Consider the following 13,814-nt stretch of genomic DNA (forward strand, 5'->3'; position numbering starts at 1 on the left):
CGTTTGGCCCCTGCGGGTGGACACAGACTTTCTCTATTTGGGATGTTTACCGTGCAAAGCATAAAGACACACTCATGTTGGGGATGTGGGGTAACTGCGTTTCGTGCTCAACCTGACTGGGGGACAGGAGTGGGGTTGCTTTAAGATTGCAGCTGTTTGGAGTGTCATTCCCTCCCTTTTTACCTAGTCCGTCCATTGAGCGACCTGCATCAATGTGTGCAAATCTGTAAACAGTCAAGTAGGACAACTTGACCAGGGTTAAGTGTGTTACTTTGAATGTACGAGGTCTAAATGATGCGTGTAAGACTAGAATAGTAGCCGCATATCTGGACCACCACAAAGAAGACATCAGCATCCTGCAGGATCTTCACCTTATGGAAAACACACGCAGGCGACTGCGAGTGGGGTGGGTGGGGTTAAAACACGCTGCATGCTACCCAAATTATGATCGTGGCGTAGCCTTCTTCATCAGAAAAGGGCTGCACTGATGCACACGTGCAACAATTAGCAGTAAGATGGGAAGATATGGGCAGATATGTCATGATAGCGGGCTCGCTGGGTGGACATCCTCTTAGACTCATCTCCCTCCTTATGGAGGGTGGCGAACTCTCTTGACCCCAGTGCTGTAATCTGGGGGGGGGGAGACTACATTGTAATACTCGATGACCAAAAGGACAGGTCAGGTGACTCCTGCCACCCACCATCCCAGAGTGGCAACCCATTTGCAAGCCATAATCTCAGAGGTCGACCTAATAGATATATGGCGTCATAGACACCCTGAAGAGATGAGCGGCACATTTGTGATGTTCGTCGGACCTACCTGGTTGCAGATAGACTATTGGTTAGTCTCCTGAGACACAGCGACATGGGTTGCGGAGGTGCAGCATCTGCCCCGGACCCCTTCAGACCACTCCTCTGTAATGCTGACGCTGGACCTCCCGGACTACCCAATCAGAGCTTTCGCCTGGAGACTTCCGTCTGGAAAGTTGAGAGACAAGGCATTCCGTGAAGCCATTAGACCAGCCATATCTGAATACTTCTTTCTCAATGAAAGCACAATAGACTCCCACTCAACCCTATGGGAAGCCTTCAAAACCGTCATAGGCGGCGAATGTATTGCCAAACAGGCAGCAGTCCTTCGGTCACTATGTTGGGACCTAAAACGATTAGAAGGGGAAATAAAGGCTTTAGAGCAGGAGTTCTTTATCAGCAAAAATATCAATTTGCTACATCCAGTCCATGCTAAACTAGATGAATTTCAGGAAGCATACATCAGAGAAAAACATTTCCTTGATAAAGAGACTAGGGCCAGTGATAAGGAGAGTGGGAATGCTCCGGGGACGATGCTAGCGGGGTTACTTAGAAAGCCTCGGGCCAGTCACTATATACCTGAATTACACACCACTGACGATGAGTTAGCGGTAGGCCAATCAGCTGTACAGGCCAAAAAGATCTCCTTTTACGTATCCCTATGCCACGTCCAACATGACACGAAGCTGCCCTAATTAGAGGATTTTTTTGACAAACTGCAGCTGCTGTGGCTTGAGGGGGGCCACAGGTGCTACAACGATGAACCCTTCTCAGTGGAGTAAGTTATCAGAACTATTCAGGCTCTCCTTGGTGAAAAAAACCCTGGTCTAGATGGCTTATCAGTCGCCTTCTATAAAAATGTGCTAGCCTACTCGCCCCACATTTACTAAACATGTACGAGGAATCCGTAGAACAGAGTGTGCTTCCTCATCGCTTTGGGAAGCCCTAATCATCACAATTCTGAAACCCGACAAGGACCCACTCAAATGTGACTCAAACTGTCCACTCTCTTTGACTAATGTCGACACGAAGATCTTCGCCAAGTTAATCGCGGAGCATCTTCTCCCAAAGCTGCCTATGATGCTACGTCCGGACCAATGTGGCTTTGTTCCTGGCATGGCCACGGCTCATTACCTCTGAACACTCTTTGCCATGATGCAGGAGGTGGACCCACAGCTGCAGGCAGCGGCAATATTTCTTGACGCCAATAAAGCATTTGATTCACTCAAATGGCCATGCTTATTTGCCTTACTCAGATGCATAGGTCTCAGCGCCAAGTTCATTAGACTAATAGCGCTCCTCTAGTCACTTCCCAGAACTCGAATAAGGGTTAACGGCATGATAACGCCATTGTTTCCGGTCTTCCACAGCACCCTTAAGGGGTGCTCCCTGTCACCTTTGCTATTCGCCCTTGGTGGCCCGGCTGTGACAGCATCTTGCCCGCAGAGGACTGGCGTTCACCCCACGGGTAATATTGGTCTCGCTGTATGCGGACAACGTCATGCTTTACGTCAAACACGCAATGTCAATCTTGATCCCCTAATCAGAAAGTTCCTTCGATTTGGCGGACTCTACGGTATAGTAATGAATTGGGCTAAGTCAACGACCCTCCCGCTAATGGAGGTCACTACGCAGCGACAATCGGAATTCCCCTGCAGTGGACATGTGACCCGTTGAAATACCAGTGCATATGGATCAGCCGCGACCCTGAGGAACTATGGCGCTCCAACTATGGTAGGCTAATGGGCTGGTTAGAGCAACGCATAACAAGCTGGGTTACACTGCTCCTGTCACTGACAGGATGGTTAGCCATCGCCAAAATGGTTGTCTTACACAAGCTCCTATACCTCTTTATGAACATCTCACTCCCTCTCACTCACAGTTTTAGGAAGCGGCTACTCTCAATCATGATCACCCTGGCATGGGCGGGCAAACATCCCAGAATAGCTTGGGAGATCCTCACCCTTCCATTTGAGCAGTGCGAACTAGGTGCACTAGATTTTGAGCAGTACTACTGGTGTGCCCAAGCACAATTTGCACACCACTGGATATACCCCACACAACTCACGGTGCACACTGCCCCCGAGCACAACCAGGTTTTGCTGATCCCCCTTCCAGTGACCCTATATCAGACACTACCCCAATCTCGGACAGAGATAGACAGAGTGGGCTTTACCATGAGGGCCGGGCATGATATATGCGCAGGAGGGCATGCCAAGACGTAATGTATGCTCCACTGGTCCACCTGATCAAACATCCGGCACTGTCATTCTTGGTGGAGAGGGGCTGATGCACTAGATTGCGATCCATGAAGCTCACCAAAATAGTAGATGTGTTCCTGGACGCCATCTTCATCGCACCACATCAAATCAGGGAGGTTGAAGGGCAACAATGCAAGAACAGATGACATACTTCCACTGCGTGCCAGCCTCCCCTCCTTCCCAGCTGCGGTCCCCACATTCCAAACCCTGGAGTGGTTTCTGAAAAATCCCTGCCCGCGCAAGCTTATTACGCTCCTATACACAGATAGGCAACACACAGCACCAGTGCGAACACTGCAAGCCCATGTAGAGTGGTAAACTGCGCTTGGCATTCCAATTACACAAGAACAATGGACATTTTGCTGCATGCAGCTGTATGCCCTCTCCCCGATCTACAGACTGAGTCTAACACAATTCAAGCTTCTCCATAGCCTCTACAGAACACCAGTCTGGCTCAAAAAAAGGAGGCCTAATCACTGAAGCGCGCTGCCAGCGATGTAGCTCGCCCCAACGTGACTTCCCTACACCTTGCATGGGATTGCCCCCAAGTTCACCAATACTGGGCTAATATCTGTGAAGCAGTAGAAGAAATGACGCGCGTACCCAAGGAAAGGTCTCCATTGATGGCGTTGTTAGCCTATGTGAAGGACCTCCGGACTGACAGCAGAAAGCTTACTGCGCTGCTCCTACTACTCGCTAAGGGATGGATTGCAATGACATGGGGTAGGACATGGGCACCACATAAAGAAGCATGGCTTAAAGACGCAGTGGTTTGCCAGGAACACCTATTTGCATGCTTGGACCTAATGCCCAAACAATCCTGACCTAAAGATGTACTGGCCCGTTGCAACTCTACATGAGATCGCACACGGAGGACGAGGAGGCTCACACTCCCAGATCCCAGACGGTCAAGAACAATACAAGATGCACCAGCTGTGAGCATCACAGAAACTGACACCAACCCCACTGACTTTCTCACTGAAAGATTCCCCTCTGACTTCTTTCCCTTCCGGTTGACTGCAATGGCACGTTCCCTTTTTCTTTCTCTGTTCTAATTTTGTAATTATGAAATGTACTTTGCGATTGTAGATGACTTTCTGCTGCGGTCTCTTTGAATGACTGCCTTAGATGTGACTGCAAAAAAGGCACTTATGCGATGACTAAACATAAGATTATATACAAGGGTAATGGAAGAAGTGGGCCCGCTGCCACTGTAAACGACATTCAATGAACTACTTTGTATAACTGGAAAGTTTGAATAAAGAGAATAAAACAAAAAATAGTAATCCTTCTGTGTTGTCACCACTGAGAATTGTAGAATTTTATAGCCAGTGTGTGTAAGGATTGGCTGACAAGGCTAGCTAGTTGAGGTCCTTTTAAAAAAAAAAAAGGTTTTCAGTTGTAGCGTTGAGTGTGAAAATGAGTTTAACAAGACCAAGGACGTCTTGCAGGTATTTAAAAAAAAAAAAAAAAAAAATTCTGCTCTCAGACCACACAACTTAAAACATTCTCTCTCATTCCTCTTCAACAGCCTTGAGAAAGCCCCGGCGCAAATCGCCAAGAGGGGGCGAAACACGTGTCGGCTGTCCTTGTCGTATGAATAAAAATAAAGAAATCTCGCTGCAAACAAAAATGTCTCTGTCCTCCATATCACGAGCTGGAAAAAACGGATATTAATCCTGGAAAACTGAATTAATTTTATGTGGAGATCACACTTACAACTTCTCAAAACGTCTTGCAGGTATTTATACCTGGCAAAGACATTTTGATTGTATCTGATGCTCGCATCTATGGTATTGGAGTGGTTCTTATGCTAAGAGAAGACCGCAGTGAGAAAACCATTGCCTGTGCATCCAGGTCATTGAGGGAGGCTGAAATCAATTACTTAGTCATGGAGAAGAAGGCACTTATGATGACTTGGGCATTAACGATGTTCAGGAAAGTCTTGTTTGGATTGGCATGCACCTTTAGAACAAATAATGCACCATACATGAGATCTTTATGACAAAATAGTTGAATGCTGACTCTTGTAGAGTAAGGCACCAGTTTGCCAATATTCAGGAGGGTGTGCATCCTGAATTTCGACCACAGAATGTCAATGGAACACAATATTGAGGACACAATATATTTAAAAAACATTGACAGGTAAGGAAGTCTACATTTTCTATACCTAATGTACCTACATTATACATATGTCTTCAAGGTATGTAGATGTGGAGTTAGGAATAGGAAATCTATACATTCCTATTTGTACTTTTTACTATTTTGTACCTCGATATTCTATCTTCAATTTTCTTGTATCACCATATTCTGGGTTTCAATATTCGGTGGAGCAATCTGTTTAGCTTCACAGTGGAAGATATTTCAGGTGACACAATAAGCTAGTTGCTTTTTTTGTCCTGGCTGGTACAGTTTGACACAGTGGTTGTTTTGGCAATAATGATGTTATTTCTGAGGAAGAATGGAAATGGAGGGAGTGGTGTGTATCCAGAGAGAAAGTTGCAATGTAAAGACTGAGAGAAGTTGTACCATGAAACCGGAATGTGAGGAAGGAACTCAGTGAAAAGGATGGTTGGTGCTTTAGGGGAACACATCTATTACCTCTCAGCACCTTAAGAGGTAAGGTGGCACAACTGGGACATGTTAGTCATCTTGGCATCAAGAAGACCAAAGAATAAATACAACAAGATTTTTGGTGGTCTGGATTGGATCAGATAGGTAAAGATTAGTTAATGATTATGTTGAATGCTGAAATAGTTACAACGTTTTTAAGAATGGTACTCCTCCCATTCAGAAAAGGCATCTACCTGACTTTCCATGGGAAGAGGTTACCATTATTTTAGTGGACCCTTTTTTGAAGAACAGATTACACCATATCTTTTTTTAGTTCTCTTGTTTTAAAGACTACCTGATGTTCAGTGTCTGAGATACACTAGTTGCAATGGGGTCATAAACATTTTGGAGATCATTTCCCTGAGGTAGAGTTTAACATAGTCGCTGGTATGAGACAATGGAGTTAAATTTTGCTCCAAGAATGTGGAAGTGTATCCATCAGCATGTGGGATCATCCATAAAATAATATGTGTTCTACCATCCCTAAACCAAAAGGGTGGTGGGACATTTCAAATAGAGATTAAAAAAAAAGCATACAGATGGCTAGAACAAATTGGTTCCCAGGGAAGGAAGAGCTGAAGAAAAGTTTGATCGCTTACAGAAAACGCCCCTATTCCACCGATGGTAATTCTTTCTTTGAATAGTTTTAGGGAAAGGAACCCTGTAGCATGAATGTCTCCTATCAGGTCCAAGGGTAGCATGAATGTGTCTGTGCATGAGGAGTGAACATGGACGGTGAAGAGATTTCAGGAAATGAGAAAAAATTACTTTGACAGAAAGTGTGGCACAAAGACTGCACCAATTTCTGTGAGTGACTAAATAAAGATTCAAGTGCCTGTGAGCTGCGCTCCTTGGTATCCAAATTCTCTTGTCCTACGTGATTCCTCAAGATATTGAAGAATTGCATTGAACTGAACTATACTCTTAGTTGGGTATCCTTGTGTCCTAGGACTTCTCAGAGGAGTATATCGAGGAGGATGAATGATGAGGCGAAAAGGCTTCTGTGTAGACAAAGGGACAACAGCAGCATATATCTTTCTGAACAGTGGGATTGTAGGAAGAATATAAGAAAGACACAGAAGCCTTGATATTTGAAAATTGTTGTTTTTGCACTGTTGGTCCTGCCATCCTTGACATGGTTTGCCCCCACCATTTGTCTTCAATCCTTCTGTTTTTGCTGACTTAGTTTTTGCTGGCCATAGGACTCTGCACACATTCCCACTGTGAACCAGTGCTAAGGTTCCTGTGCTCTCTGTCTTAAACATGGTGAAATAAGCTCACACACAATAGGAACATTGAATTTACTTGTAAGTCCCTAGTGAAGGGGTACAACCTGTACCCATGGCCTACAAGCTAAAAGCTACTAATGGGTCTGGAGCAAACATTGTGTCATCCACTTCAGTAGCCTTTTAAACATGTCTCAGGTCTGCCATTGCAGTCTATGTGCACAGTTTTAAACTTGCATTTCGACCTAGCAAAATAAACGTATGTTGCTCTCAATCCTCATTACTGCATGGAATACTTTCTCCCTCTTCCTACTTTCTTGCATCTTCTACAGGAAGCCCTGTGGACCCTTACTAGACACCTGTCAGTATTTGGGATGTGACAAGTTTCTCTACTTTCCCCTGCTTGCATAATACTCTGTGTTCTTAGATACTGTGGCCTGGATGTACTAACAGTTAATGTGAAGCAGGGCTAAAAGGCAAGTTGCAGCACTGTATTGCGTGAATGGAACAACGCTGGATTGCGCCATATTTGCAAAAAATAGCAATGTTCAGCTCACTCCCGGTGCTGGTGGACTTGTGACTCCTTAGTCCCAAAGCAGGCACCCTTGGGCCATGCTGCATGGGTGCCTGCATTGTGGAACAGATAGTTTTATGCAGGAAGGAGTACCTCCCTCCATAAAAGCTACCCATAGAGGTGTATTCCTCTTTATATGTGTACTGCAGAATGCAGCACACCTGCAAAGACGAACTATTGAGTAGACATAAAGATGTTTCTCCTTCTTATGCCTCTCTCAGGTAGGCCAGGGGAGGCTCCTCGGTAATGGTGGAGGACTGTCACCCCACTTGTCAGAGAGTCAGCGATAAATAAAATGATAATAAAACAATATTATTATTGTATTTTCTTTTGACTTACTGACCCAATGTCAGTGCAAGATGGGGAAGGGTCGGACCATGGCAAGGGGAGGAGTGATGGCCACTATAAAGTGCGCATCTTGGTTTGACCGACCACCTTAGGGTGGCCAAACAGGCATGCTCACTTAAGTTTCTCCAAAACAGATGTGTTGCACAGCCAGGTTGGAAAAACACCTCAGATTCCAGGCCCTGTCTGAGAGCAAAACCCGACCATTCAGACTAAACCTGGAGCTGCTCTCATTCTAGGACCAGTATTGGGTGTCGATCATGTTCCCCAGTGACTGCCAGAAGGCGAGCCAGAAAAGAGCACGGTCATGACGGCATCAACAGGTAGTTTTTTTTTACTATTCACCTCCCCCCACCCCCTTCCCCCTACACTTTAGCTATGTGGCAGCTGCCATTGGGGTAGGCGCACCATTTTGTCCCAAAGCCAAGTTTACAGACTTTAGCAAATCTCGTATTATGTCAAAATACATAGATGGATGCTTGGGAACGCCTAGGCTTCCTTCACCTAACACCTCCCTGACACAAAGTAACGCAAGGCAGCACTATGCGCTACCTCGGGTTACTTTTTAGTTTTTTACACAGATAAGCAAATCGGGCTTTGCATGGCTTTGTAAATACTGAAATATACTTTGTGTTGTGGCTACACCAAAAAAGTGGTGCACCCACAACACAAAATATTAGTAAATATAGAACGGCCAGTTTGACCCCTGCCGATAGACTGCATATTTCTATATCCCCTTCAGATGCATGAAATGCATGGTTAGCTATTATCAAATATTAGCCAACATAGGAAAGGTCTCTAAAGGAGACTTTTATCCTACCAAAAACGTACTGCGCCCAGAAGGACACTCTTACACACTATTTGTATGGTCGGTAGACCAAACAGTGTACAAATAGTGTGTAAGACTTAGCTAGTTTCAAACACATTCATTGAACTATGAAAATGAAAGCTCCTATTTCCATCAACTTTCAGCATGAGTTGTAAATTAACCCAATTCCTGTGCCAGATTGCCATTAATACAGTTCTAATGGCCAGCACATTTTTGATTCTTGGTGATAATTGTTTCATCGTAAATCTAGAATTATGAGTTAAATTCGGAGGATAATGAAGGAAAGAAAAATTAATTTTTTGCTTTGGCTCGTGGAGAAGCATACTTTTTTTAGCAGTGTACTTCAAACTTTTACTCAGCCTTTGGCCCGTTTCTATCACCATATGCAGCACTCAGCTGTTTCTAATTATGTGGGACAGTCTCATGTTTTCGATCTAAGTTTTCCTGCTTCTCCTACACGGTTATTTGTCGTGCCTTTTATTTTTGGACCGTATTAATGTTTGCATTCTGAAACCAGGAAAACGCCTGAAGAAAATATTTCCACGTCTTGTGAGCTTTCTTTTTACTTACATTTGTTTTAATGCGGTTTCTGGCCGACCTTGCAAAGAAAAATAACAATGAAGGATAAGGAGGGAGGGAGGGATAGAGAAGTAGGGAGAGGAGGAAGCGAGTGAGGGAGGAAAGGGAACGGGGAGGGTAGGGAAGGGGAGGGCAAGCGAGGGCAAGGGAAGGGAGGGAAAGGAAAGGGAAAAGGAAAGGGAAAGGAAAAGTGATGTTCAGCATTATTTGAGCTACATATGTGAGCTATAGCAGCTTTTTAATCAATCATTCCAGAATCCATGCCTTACTAGTGGTATTATAACTTTATCTACTTACTAAAGGCTATGTGTGTGAGGGCTAAGGGAAAAGGGGCTAAAATATTCCACTTATATTTCGACTTAACACTGTTTTTGATATCTGAAAGCAAGTCTAAAGAGGGTCTAGATGACACTCTATCTCATCAGAGATAGCTTTTGGCATTAAGAGCCCTTCAATTGTAGGGAGAGAAAAAAAATGCCACATGATGGCCAGTCACAAGTTCAGCTTTTTTTTTTAAGTGCAGTTGCCTACCAGGGGCCCTATTAAGTATCAGGTTTGCGCCACCCGCACCTCAAAACAGGTGTGCTGGGAGCAAACAGGTAAAGTGAGCCCTATAACATAGAATGCACTGCTCCCAGGGCAGCTGTAAGCTCATGCTGCCCTGGGGTTAGCGCATTCCAGTGAAAAACAGAGCGGCTTTGAAGTAGCCACTCCGTGTTTCACAGTGCAAGCGACAACCAGCCTGCACTTTGAAGGGGGATTTGAGATCCCTTGTGTGAGTGCAGTGAGTGAATGCACCCGCCTAAGAAGGAATGTCTGGGGGGTCCATTGGACCCCTTTCCACATCCAGAGAGCTGCCATTAAGAGGTGCACTGACAGTACACCACCTTTTTGGTGGCATACTGTCAGTGATCCCCCTGACAGCTTCTTTGCATTTGAAAAAAAAGATATTCCCTCATTTGCATGGGGCCATGCCCCCATGCAAATGTAGGAACGGATTCCCGAGAAAGCGCTGGCCCTGTAGCTGTGCCAGCATTTTCAATATTACAGAAGGGACCACACAAGCATATGCAGCCTCTTCTGTAATACTAAAGTGCTCCAGAGGCACACAAAATGGGAGCAAACACCTGTTGAGCCCGGGGATACTTTGACTATCTGGATATCGTCCCCTGAGAACCTTCTGCAAACATGAGAGCAGACAGGAGTCTAACCCTGTGCTCTTAATGATCTTGCATAATTACATTACACAATATCTTTGCTTTTCCTACATTACATATCTTTGCTGGAGTAAAGTTTGTTATTAATATTTTTTGTTGGAAACTGAAAAAATAATCTGCTGCCATTCCTCTAGGTGCACAACTCCAAGAAGTACGTAAGTCTAATGTACATGAGCTGGTTTTCATTTGATGATTAGTTTGGCAACTTACTTTATGATGTAGTGGAGAAATTTGGGGCTGGGCAGCAGTTAGTCACGCAGCGCAGCAAGTTACCTTGCTGTGCTGCACTCCCTGACAGGGAAAGGGCAGGAATGCTTCATTTTCCTGACTTTTACCCTACGCTGGCACCCTTTTGGCTGCCTAGAGCCAATACAGGCACTCTTGCACCATGGTACACAGGGCCCTTCATTGTTAGGAGGATTATTTTTGTCTAGGAAGGGACACCTTTCTGCACAAAAACAATCCCCTGAGGCGTTTTCCTCTTTTTAAGTGAGCTGCAGAATGCAGCTCACATAGAAAGAAGGAAAAACATGGAGAAATATACATATTTCTCCTCAGTATGCCTCCCCTGGGTTTTTGGCACCATCCTAGGTCTACCACTTCTGGTAAATCTGGAATGCATCACACACCATGAATGTTGCATGGGAACACCCACGCAACACCTATGGAAACACATAAGTGCCTTGGCGCAGAGTAATGCACAAAGCTATTTGTGCTGTGTTGCATTAATTGTGATTTATGAAGCCCCTCAGGGTCAAGCAACATGGCCTTGCGTGGCTTCACAAATCTCTTTAAAATTTGTGTTACTCTTGCACCACATTGCGAGTTGCAAGAGCAATGCAAGGGGACACATAAATATGCCCTTTAGTTTGGAAGAGTTTTGTGTTTAAGTTGTTATCAGTGATATTTGCATAGAACGTATTTGTTGGGATCTATGTTTAATGGAACTTTGAGTAGGTTGCTAGGAGTTCAGAATGTTATGTTGTGAAGTGCAGCTCAGTAAGAAGAGGTTGCTGAAGGAGCTGGAGGTCTTCTCATGTATGCTTATTGAAGTAAAGTTTACTTCCTTCTACAAACTGCTTTGGACTCATCTTTACACTAACTGAGAAATGGAATAGAATATTAACTTCAAATGTACCACCTGATTTAATTACTTTATCTCTTAAGAGATAAAAAAGGCAAGCCCGTCTGTGCCCGTCCGTGACCGCCCGGGAGCAGGGGCAGGTCCCCCTGCTGGTCTCAACCTCCAGAAAAGATATAGCGCCTTAGACCTGCGAAAGCTATGTCCACCTCTGGACTATCCCTGCCGACATAGTATAAATGTAAATACGCAAGAGAAAAAATGTGCACACTGTGCTTTCTCCGTCAAAAAAAACCTGGGATCTAGACACAAAGGGAAGATACTAAACATGGCCCTACTAAATTGCCGCTCCCTAGGAAAACACACGATGGAGGTGCACGACTACCTAATAGATGGTAGAACAGATGTCCTCTTTCTCACGGAAACGTGGCTAAATGCCACTTCAGCTCCGGACATTCTGATGGCCCTCCCACCAGGATATGATATCAAAAGAATAGACAGACCTAAGGGGAGAGGGGGAGGAATCGCTATAATTCATAAACAGGACCTGACCTGTACGCTAGAGGGAAGGGACCTTGACAAAAGCGAAACTGGCCTCTTCTCCATCTCAGTTCACCAGGGATACTGCATCAGGGGATACCTTATATACCGTCCCCCAGGCCCTGCAGCCACCTTCCCCACCCAACTGCTGGAAACCCTCACGCTCTCTGCCCTAGAACATGATAGACTACTCCTATTAGGGGATTTAAATTATCATTTTGATGACCTCAAGAACAACGAGGCCCAGGAAATCAAACAAGAGCTAGCCGGCATCCAGATGCTACTCAAATCAGAACTTCCTACTCACTGCCAGGGACATCTCCTAGACCCCATCTTTGCCAACTGGGATGCCTTAACCATAGACCCACCCACTCCAGTTATATGGTCCGACCACCTCCTTATAACCTTCAGGGTGGCGGTACCAGATGATGGACTACACAAGGAACCCACCTACGCTAACAAACGCAGAAAATGGGATAAATTCTCCACAGAGGTCTTCAATAAAATCATAACTCTAGAAGCTCCCTCTGGAGATAAAGATATAGAATCCGCCTGCTTACATCTTAACAAACTGATCATTAAGGCGCAGGACCACACAGCACCTTGGACCCATAAGGCTCCGGTCAGACGGACCAAATCTGCCCCTTGGTTCAATAGTGAACTCCGAGATCAAAAAGTAAAATGCAAAAACCACGAGAGAAAATGGAGGATACACTACCATGAGGCAGACAGAATTGAGTATAAGAACAGGCTCAAAATATACCACGCACTCATTCGTAAAACTAAGAAATCCTACCTCTGTACCAGAATCAAAGACGCTGACAATTCTATGAAGGAAATGTTCCTAGTTTACAGGGAACTCTCCGATCTCACTTCACTAGTTACCCCCATGACTGGATCAACTAAAACGTGCAACCAAATAGCCGAATTTTTCGCTAATAAAGTGGACAAAATTTACGCTAGCTTCCCAGACAGGGCCAGAGCAGGCGGGGAACAGGTAGACAACCACCCTCACATACAGGAGGATAAATGCCTCTCAGCATTTATAGTTCCGCCCAAAGAAACACTATGCAGTATAGCTAACAGCATCAAATCTGGATCTCCCAGCGATCCTGCAACCCCTAGAAGACTCTATGACAGCATCTCCATCCTGGAGCCCCGTATCAGCCACCTTCTGGCTCTCTCCTTTAGTACAGGACAAGTCCCCATCGCATGGAAAAAAGCGACTGTCCTGCCTCTGAGAAAAAAACTCAACATCAGCATGGACATATTGGACAACCTCAGACCCATTTCCCTTCTTCCCTACTTCGCCAAAATTGCTGAGAAAGCTGTGAATATGCAGCTATCAGCATTTGTTGAAGCCAATGGACTCCTCCACCCCTCTCAGTCGGGTTTTCGAGCCCATCATTCTACCGAGTCAGCCCTACTGTCCTCAACAGAAGCCCTACGAGGATATGCTGACAAGGGCCAGACGGCGGCACTGATTCTCCTTGATCTTAGTGCCGCCTTCGACACTGTAGCCCACCACACACTGCTACAGTGTCTGAAAAATGGAGGAGTGAGAGGGAAAGCTTGGGAATGGATGAAATCTTTCCTAACCGACCGAACCTTCCAGGTCGCCCAAGGACAGTTCAAGTCTAAGGAAATAGAACTCAATCAGGGAGTGCCACAGGGCTCCAGTCTCAGCCCCACTCTCTTCAATCTATATGTAGCCCCCGTAGGAGGAATTACTGAGATGT

The sequence above is a fragment of the Lissotriton vulgaris genome, chromosome 3_1 (assembly GCF_964263255.1).
Source record: "Lissotriton vulgaris chromosome 3_1, aLisVul1.2, whole genome shotgun sequence".
Taxonomy (NCBI): Eukaryota; Metazoa; Chordata; class Amphibia; order Caudata; family Salamandridae; genus Lissotriton; species Lissotriton vulgaris.